This window comes from Argiope bruennichi, chromosome 6 (assembly GCF_947563725.1).
Source record: "Argiope bruennichi chromosome 6, qqArgBrue1.1, whole genome shotgun sequence".
Lineage (NCBI taxonomy): Eukaryota > Metazoa > Arthropoda > Arachnida > Araneae > Araneidae > Argiope > Argiope bruennichi.
Window position 1 is genome coordinate 76,212,896 of NC_079156.1, and position 10,476 is coordinate 76,223,371.

Here is a 10,476-nt window from a genome sequence, read left to right on the forward strand (position 1 = left end):
TTGGGTATTCTGTCAGCATTTTCAAATGTTATTTTGTGAAAAATTCTCAACACTATTGTAATATTTCACAATGCCGTGCAAAAAATATTTTTCTGGGTGTTGCTTCAGATATATGTACTGTTCTATGCAAACACCAAAACATGTAAACAATAAGCTAGAACGAGTACATAGGGTGTATTTAAATAGCAAAACGGACAACAGACCCGGCAGATTCCGCGCGATTCGGTGAATTTATATGACACCGGACTTTCGGAGTGACGGAACCCAACAGTAAATGTAACAAAAATGTTTCAGTTAGTAAGTAACTCTCTCATTCATTTTTTAACATTAAGAATTAAATAGAATAAATGTATCAAAAAAATTAATTAATCGGCTTGAAATATTTTACTTTTTAGATGATATCAAGGTTTTTACCTTCTAACAGAAAAACATTTTAGGGAGAAAAAAAAAGTATTTAGTGTATTTTTTTAATGGCGGAAAAAACACTTTACCTTATTAGTAGAAAAGCAGAAAATCTTATTTTCATCCTTAGAATTAAAAATATTTAGCCCTTTCAATTTTATTTTCTAATATATGGAAAAATCGAAGAAATGGTATTATAATCGTCAAAAAAATTCATCCTGATATTTTGATGATTATGACTTTTTAGACTTGCTAGAGTTTGAAAATACATCTTTAGAATCTTGTTTGTCAATCTGCGAACATGCTAGCTCGAAAGCGTGTTCAGCTAGAGGGATGAAATTTGATACGAACTGATAAGATACAAAATGATAAGATACAAAATGATTTGATACAAAAAGGAGAAGATGCAAAATGATAAGATACCAAATAATTTGATACAAAAAAAGGAGAAGATACAAAAATGATAAGGCGAAAAAGAAACAGATTTGGTACAAAAATGATTTGATACAAAAGGATAAGATACCAAATAATTTGATACAAAAAAGGATAAGATACAAAAATGATAAGTCGAAAAAAGAAAAGATTTGGTACAAAAATGATAAGATACAAAATAATTTGCTACAAAAATGATATCCTAGTATTGCATTTTCCTATTTCGCACAAAATCCGCTTAATAGAAGTTTCTCTGCCTATCCATGTGTATGTGAACTTGATAATTCAAAAAGTAAAAAACTAGATGGTTGCAATTTGGTACACAATTTTATTATCAGAAATGTAAAAGTGGATTTTGGACCTAGTACATCAGCGGAGTGGCCATCTATAGATCTATAAATTGCTGCTTATATGAATTTAATAATTCAAATACCCAGCAATTTGAACAATGTTTAATGCTTCAATAATTCAAATATGTGGTATTATGACGAAAATTGGGCATTTGTATTGAATTAACAATTAATCAATAAAAGAAAAAAAAGTTTTATATTTGCAATAATTTTTTCCCCATTATACTACGAAACTTAAAATAAGGCTTATGTGTAAATATCTCTGAATGTCATGGTAAAAGAGCACTCCCATTTGAGAACTTTGCTATAACCTTAGAGGGTTTGCTGTCTCCCGATTTTTTTTCCTTGTGTTACTTTCAAATGATAAGGAATAAGGAAAAAATCGTTCCATATTATTTAATTTTCCATTGTTCAGTTCTTCTTAATCTGTCATCCAAAAACCAGTTGTAGTGTCTTCTCTCCATTTTCGTGTAGAATAGAGAGTTTTTCATTCTTTCAGACATCTTTAATTATCTCTATTTTTTCGTTTGTGAGGGGAATAGCACATATATACACTGTCCCATAACTGATGAAATTTCATATTAGACATATATCTCCAACCGTCTATCCATTCCCATATTAGACATGTGTTTATAATTTAAGTATAAAGATTAAATACCGTTATTGGTCATCAAGTCAGTTGTGATTTTTTAATATATTGTATAATTAGGTACTTGAATAGACTAATCGCATCAGAGGAAGGGGTATTTCAGAAACATAATCGCATAGTCTCTAATAAATGAACCAGTGTATTAAAGTATTATTAACCGCATGCCATTGGTTAACATCAGTTACAAAGAAGTATATTAGAGCGACGATCTAACGACTTTTAAATCTAACGACTGTAGTCAAATTATTCACGCTGTTCCATTCAAGTAACAAGTCGTTGGAGCAATAATGTAGTCAGATATATTCTGCTTTTGGAAAGAACCGTCGGTGTTATCATCTGATAACAACAAAAAAATAAATTCACTTTCCTACTTTTACGCGAGAATCTCAGTTCGAAAAGGATATTTTGACAATTACCTCTCCTGAACTAATAGATTCAATGAAGTAAACCCAATACTAGCATTTCATAGTAAATATTAAAAAAATCTTTTTATCTTTTTAACATATTTTATACAAAATTCTTTCACGATCGCATTTTTTTATACTTGTAATGATGAAATTTTGTAACAAACGTTTTTGTTTGTCAGTATTTCAAAAATTTGAACGATTATGCCTTTTTTCACATGGCAATAAATAATTTTTATTTTTTGAAAATTTAATTTTCTGATAATAATTTGATTTTAATAGAATTTTTATTTAATACTAGCTGGTAGTCGGCGCATTGTTACCACAGAAAAAATAACGTTTAAAATTTAGGAATGATAGAAAGAATGATATTTATTTTCTTGTCTACAATGAATACACTCAATGAAATGGAATGTTATATAAAGGAGAAGTATAAATACTATTTATTCTACTTTTTGACTTTATTATTCAAGTATATTTTAGGGTAGACAATATTTTTTGTTTTTCCATCTTCAACAAAAACAAATACATTTCGTGGCAGTCTGACTCGTGAGCATCCAATATACAACTTGCCATGTGAAAAACGTGGATTTTCTTGGTTTAAAACAATAAGTTGGCGAAATTTTATTGCAATTGGTGGAACGGTACGGCAGCGCATAAAATACGAAAAAACGGAAATTCATTCTTATATTTTAGATATAATAATTGCGCACTGACTGTATAACCTTCGCGCAAGTGCAAGCAATAAGTCGGAAAAGTTTTATCGAATTGGCTGAACGGTATGGCAACACATAAAATATGAATAAACAAAAATTCATTTTTATACATTAGATGACAAATTTTATCCAGTAGTAAACTGATTACAAATTCCCGAGCAAAAAAAAAAAAAAATCATGAAATATATCAAAAACTAAAAATTACAAAAGTAATTTAAAATATTCTATTATTAGCGTACTGAAAAGGAAAAAAAATTTAGTTTAAAAAAAAATTAGGCGTCAAACTAAAATCAAACAAACATGTGAAAGACTAAAAACAATTCCATAAGGAAATCAAACCACAAGGAATATAAGAAAAAAATATTCTTAACAGCTCATTATAAAGTGAAATATCTTTATAAAATGATTGAAATTCCAATTAAATTAGCACATTTCTGTCTGTGCCTAACACTTTTATAATTTTTTGATACCCAGAATTTTTTATAAAAAATATTTTCTATTTATTAATACAATTGTCGAAACGTGTTTTGTATAACTTATTTTATAATCGTAGACGATTTGTTTGATTTGATAGATTAGGTCACTCTGCGTGCTTCTTTGCGTCTCGACTCTGTTTCTAACGTCGGAAGCTCAAATTTTCGATACACAGTCTGCATCTCTCGGCAGAGCTCCTGTGGGATTCATCTCAAGAGTTGGAGTATTTGGAGATGGAGAGAACATAGCCTCTTTAGGTATGATTATGCTTTAACAATTTTTATTGATAGAATCAGAATATCATCAATATGTCTTCAGAAGCATTTTCAAAATAAATTACTAGAAATTGCTTAACTGAAAACAATTTAAATCAAGATATGGCCTCCCAAAATATTCACCAATTTAAAATTATATTACTTGTTTTCACATAAAAAATCGGCTGAAATAAACGTGGTAACATACAAAAAGTTACGAAACTTGCAATAATAACATAAAAATAGCAAGTCAGAAACGGAACTGATGTTACATGATGAATCATTGTTTTAGAGAAGTGTTAGGCCTCCAAACTGTTTATTTTACTACATATGCAGGTATATATTGTGGTCTCGTTTGTTTCAGTATCCCTAGACTATCAGTTTTCGACGATTCTACTTCTACCATACTGTTTTATTTTAACTCAAAATTGTGTTGATTGCTTATATAACTAGTTCAAGTGCCAAAAAAGCTATCAGGCGTGGCACGAAGAATATAATATATAATAACATTAAAGGTAAGCCAGATTATTTACCACTGTTAATCTCAAAATGTTATAAAAATTCAATAACAAATAAAAGAAAGAAATATTTTAACATAAAGAATTATTATTTTGTAAAAAAAAAAAAAAATGAATTACTAAAATTTTAAGCACATACATTTAATGCTTAGGCCCCTTCCAGTAAATAAAAATTGCTCTAAAGTATTTTATTGTGAATTAGTTTCTTTTCCCGAAACTATTACGAATTATCCACTGTTTTGATGCCTTCTAAATCCGTGTGAAATCCGAGTTCACCTTATTATTAAATGTAAATCTTATCCTTTCATCTTTCCTCTCATCCCCATTTTAACTAAATAAACGCATCCTGCCATATGCGCAAAAGCGCAGACGCTTTTGAATCTAAGAATGAAGAGTAGCTATGCGTATTTTGGAAACCGACAGTTTATTCACAATTAAGGAACAAAAAGACAATAATTCAGGTTATAATATATTCATTGTGGACTTAGGAATCAAACTGACTATCCACATTTAAAAGAGTGCTTAGGAAATTACGAAACTACATGTTAAAACAAAATTCCACCTACAATTTTTGGAATGGTAGTCTGAAGGAGGTAGTCAAAGTTCATTTGCAGGGCCCATGAACTTTGTTGCAAGCACAGTTCAAAGTTTGAATCCAATTAGATATTCTAAGCAATAATAATAGGCTATCCAAGCATTAATAACATATGAACAGGAGATCAAAAATGTTGAGAATACGACAGGAGGAGTCATTGTGACAAAGAAAGGTATTCAGTTAGCTGACTGCTTTACAATAAAAACTACATATTCAACTTGCGCAATGGCACCTGTTATATTTTTGAATTTAACAATCTATGCACGCTATGAATTTAACAACCTATGCAGAAGGAAAGCGTATAGGTAATAATGTCTCCATTGTGCATAACCTGCGCAATGGCACCTGTTATATTTTTGAATTTAACAACCTATGCACGCTATGAATTTAACAGCCTATGCAGAAGGAAAGCGTATAGGTAATAATGTCTCCATTGTGCATAACTGGCAACCCTGCGTTCTTCGGACCATACTTCGGAAATCACAAGGCAAAAATTCAGGGAATAATGTACTTGAAACTGTGAATATCCGTATTCCGACAAATGTAGATATTTGTAAGCCTTAACACTGTTCGATATCTTGTTTTTTATGACACGTTTCTCTGGAAATTTTAGAATTATCTAGTAACGTAAATTGTAAACTATGCTACGAAAAAAAGATTGGCTTCATTTTCAATCTTAGCGCAGAAAAGAAAACTTCTTTCGTTTTAAAAATTACTAATTTATAAAATTTCTAAGGGTTTCTGAATTGGAACTATTTGTACAATTGTTTTTAACTTAAAGTATATTCTAGTTTGTCCACAAAAGTGGATTCTAGACTATTTTTCCGTCAATCCACTTTAATATCAAGGATTTGCTTTGGCTATAAAGCAAATAAAAAGTCCTTTGTGTAAATAATAACATTTAAAATATGAGAAATGAAATTAAAATAGTTTTGTTTTTTATTTCCTCCAAGCTTACATTCCCAGATAACCTCAGCTGATAGGTACTTATCCATAACAAACCGTACGCATACTATTTCTGATCATAACCTTGACTGATTATATAAATGTGTGTATTAATGCTAACTATATATGCTATTGAAATGCTTACTTTAGCCAAAGATTTCCCTTCCAGGAAATTCTCCAATAGGAGTATACCAGAGAAGACAATATCCTCCTCAGGCATGGTATCGAGCACCTATTGTCGAGGTACATCGTCCTGTAAGACCTCAGGTGCGCCCACCTGTTAAACCTGACTGTCGATTACCAGGTCCATGTCGTGATTATGTGGTTAAGACTGTTAGACCAGCTCGGCCACCACCTGCACGTCCAGCAAAGCCTCAAGTCCGACCACCACCGAAACCTGCAGTGCGTCCACCTGTCAAACCTCCCTGCCGATCATGCGGTGGCCAAAAAGGCAAACCTGTCAAGCCTATCCGACCACCACCGGCTCGTCCTGATCAGAAACCTGTTGTACAACCGCCAAAGATATCTATAACTTTAGTTACTAAAAAGCCAAAAACCTACTGAAACTCTATATCCAGAGTTGTTAGCGGAATAAATGTTTTAAAACCCTCAATGTACTCTGAACTTGCGGATTCAAAAAGCCCTGCCACACCAAAAAGTATTCTTTGAGTATGTCATTGTGTGCGCAAGATAGTCGAATAAAAATATTTCAAAAATTTTTATGTTGGGTTCCTAAAAGTGTCTGTGTGTCAGTTATGCACAATGATTATGTTACCATAAAATTCTGAAATCGGCAAATCTGCAAAGCCTAATGTGTCAATGAAAGAAAAATTTAAAAATATTTTTGTAAAATTTGACTATTGCAGGTATATAATAATCATGTGACCATTCTGAAGGCTGAATAGAAGTAAATAGTTTTGAATAGTATAATAGTAATAAAATAAAAAGTTTGTACCATCAAAACAAATTAAAAATTAAATTTAAATAAAAAATGAAAATAAAATAATTTTTTCTTTATCGCATATGTAGTACAGAGAAAATATAGTAATGGTCAAAAAATTAGAACTCAAGATTTTGACGAACCTTCACATTTTAAATCTTCCTGGGTTCGAAAAACGTATTTTTGGGAAATGTCAGTCTGTCTGTCTATGACAAAGATAACTCAAAAACGCTTTGATCATGAAGCATGAAAATAAGTACACGGTATTTATAATAAATTTGTAGATTTCTATCAAAATTTGAATTATTTCAGCTCAGAAGAAATGCATGTGTGGCTATTCGAATATAATTTAACACGAAGCTGCAAAACAAAGAGAGCTAGATAAATAAAATTCGACATGCAGACTTGAAATCTATAGTCTAGATACTTATAAAAGTTTGAGACAAATCCAACGAGCAATTAACCGTCTGTTTGTCTGTTCTTTTAGAAGTATGCAAGCGCGATCACTCAAAGACGCAATGGCAAATGTATAAAATTTGGTACGTGATTTTGTGACTATAACTAAAGTTCTGCGTCAAAGTTTTGTTTTAATCGGTTGAGAAAATGCGTCTAAAATACAAATTTGATTTTCGAAAACTATTATCCGTATTCCAGGGATTAATCGCCAAACAACTCGTCAAGGAAGACGTGATAGATTCAGTAAATATGTTAAATCCACAATTTTGTCAACTGTGTTAAAATTATTCGAACTCTCTCTTTCCCATCCCCCAAAACACATTAGAAAACGATTTTTGAAATATAAAAACATTTTATACATTAGTAATAATTTTTGATTGCGAAAGAAATTATACAAGCATATTCATCCTCAAACTCCAAGTCTCCATAAAATGGAGCGATTTCATCGACAAAATACTTGGCATTCATTTCTCCCAAGAATACAACAAACAGGCTAATCTTTAGTTTTGAAAAATCATATGATCCATCTCCTGGGCCACATTGATCTATAACATTTCAACGCGTTCGTCAGATATGTCATATAAGGAAATTGCATAAACAGATACATCTCTTCTGTCGTTGTAATTCCTATGATTGTCCCCCAAATCTAATATGATTTGCTGAAGATCATTTGTCCCAAGAATACAACAAATATGCCAATGTTTAGTTTTGAAGAACCACACCATCAATCTCCTGAACCACATGGACCTTCAGCATCGCCCAATAATACAACAAACATACCAAGCTTTAGTTTTGAAGAACCATACCATAAATCTCCTAAGTTACATTGACCTTCAAGATCTCCCAAGAATACAACAAACATACCAAGCTTTAGTTTTAATGAATTAAAGAACCACACCATCAATCTCCTGAGCCACATTGATCTTCAACGTCTCCCAAGAATACAACAAAATGCCAAGCTTCAGTTTTGAAGAACTATATCATCAGTCTCCTTGGCCGCATTGACCTTCAACATTTTATCATGTTCATCATATGTGTCATATAAGGAAAGTGTATAAACAGATACATCTTTTCTGTCACTATAATTGCTTTGATTGTCTTCCAACTTCATTATGATTTGCTGTAAAAATGCATAGAAAAGGTTGGCCTTCATCCATCAGCTGTAAAATTGTAGAAATTGCCTTATCAAAGAATCTAAGAAATCTTTCAAGAAGGGCTTCATGCCCGGCATGTATGTTTTCACTTAAAAAAATTGGTGACTCCTGAATTGTAATAGTTTTTTAGCTATTGAATATAAGCCAAGATCACTAATGTAGGATAATAGTCGAATAAAAAAAATTAAAAAAAAGGAATATATTTGCACGTTTTTATTTAACATGATTTGCTTCGTATTTGTAGAAATAAAATTTAATATTACATATATTTTTTTACTTTTTTTCTCATGAACTTAGGTTTGAATTTTTTTTACTAGCATATTCGCGCAGCCAATACATCATATTTTGATATTCTCAGTTTAATAAACAGCAATAAGTAACAATTAAGAAACTAAATCAAATTTTTGATTCCATACGAGGTGCCAACGATTCATTTTTCATTTCAGAAAAAAGGATTTTAAGAGTTAATAATATTCATAAAATGAATTGTAAAGATTAAAAATTAGAAATTAATCAAAATGAACATTTCTACTTTTTAGCAGAATAATAAACGTCTTTTTAAAAAAATCATTTTATTAAATTTATTATAAAACTTACTTTATTATTTGTTAAACATTATTTTTAATGATATGCGACATTTCCAGATACAAAAAGCAATTATAAAACAAATAAACTTATAATATAGAACTATGTTAATTAAAAAGCATTTCTTTATTAGCCATGTACTCTTAGTTTAGGTCAACTAAGTTTCAACTAAAAACTTAGTTTATATTAAATATTTCTGTTTCATCAGAAAGTTCACCCTCATACCAAAATTACTGGATTATCTCATTAAAAATTAGCCATGACTATTTATGACTAACTATTGAATGAATTTTAATGTAATCTTTAAAAGAATTAATTTTGTGATAATATTCAGCTAAATGAATGGAATGTTGCATTTTCTTTGCAAAATTTTTCTTTATTTCCTATATGAAAATTACAAGAGGAAAATTTATTGTTTTTCTTCTCTCGGAATCTGCTTGCTTTCATAATGGGTAATATATTATCTTTCATATATTAATGGTAATATATTATTTTTCCTATATTAATGGTAATATATTATCTTTCATATATTAATAGATAATATATTATCTTCAATATATTAATGGTAATATATTAATATCTTTCATATGTTAATAGGTAATACATTATCTTTCATATGTTAATGGATAATACATTATCTTTCTTATATTAATGGATAATACATTATCTTTCATTTATTAATAGTCAATATATTATCTTTCATTTGTTAATGGGTAATACATTATATTTCATATGTTAATAGATAATACATTATCTTTCATATATTAATGGTTAATACATTACTTTTCATATATTAATAGGTAATATATTAATATCTTTCATATATTAATAAGTAACATACCAAGATACTCCTATTAACGTAATAAATGTGACCCAGAACTAAATTCTCTATAAAAGAAAGGAGAATTTTGACTTTCCTGTATATTAAATAGAAAGAAGAAGAAGCATAGAGAAAGCAAAGAGAGGTATAGAGAAAATATAAATATATAACATATAGAAAAAATTCGATCTCGAGATTTTGACAAATCTCTTTTCGACCTCCCTGAGGGCGCAAAAACACATTTTTAGAAAATGTCCGTCTATCTGTATGTGACAAAGGAAACTCACTCAAAAACTCTTTAAGCTTGAAGTTTGAATTACGTTTGAAATTTGGCATACGGTATCTTTATACCAAAATTTTCAGATTTCTATCAAATTTTGAGTAAATATTGCACGATAGCCACAAAACGAAGAAAGCTTGAGAGATAAAATTCTATACATAGAATTAACATCTATAATCTAGGCATCTATTAAATTTTGAGTCAAATCTAACAAGGTATTGGCAGTCTGTACTTTTAGAAACATTTCAACTCAATGATGCAATGTCTTAAATATATCAAATTTTATATATGATTTTGTGTCAAAGTTTTGCTTTCATCGGGTGAGGAAAACGCGTCTAAAACAAAATTTCGTTTTTGGGATACTATTAATGCATACCAAGGATTAATTGCCAAATAACTTACGAAAGATGACATGATAGATTCAGTAAAAATGCTAAATTTATGCCAAAAGTTAATATTTTGTAACTATTGTACGCCAGTGCCATATAAGGTATTTTCTGGC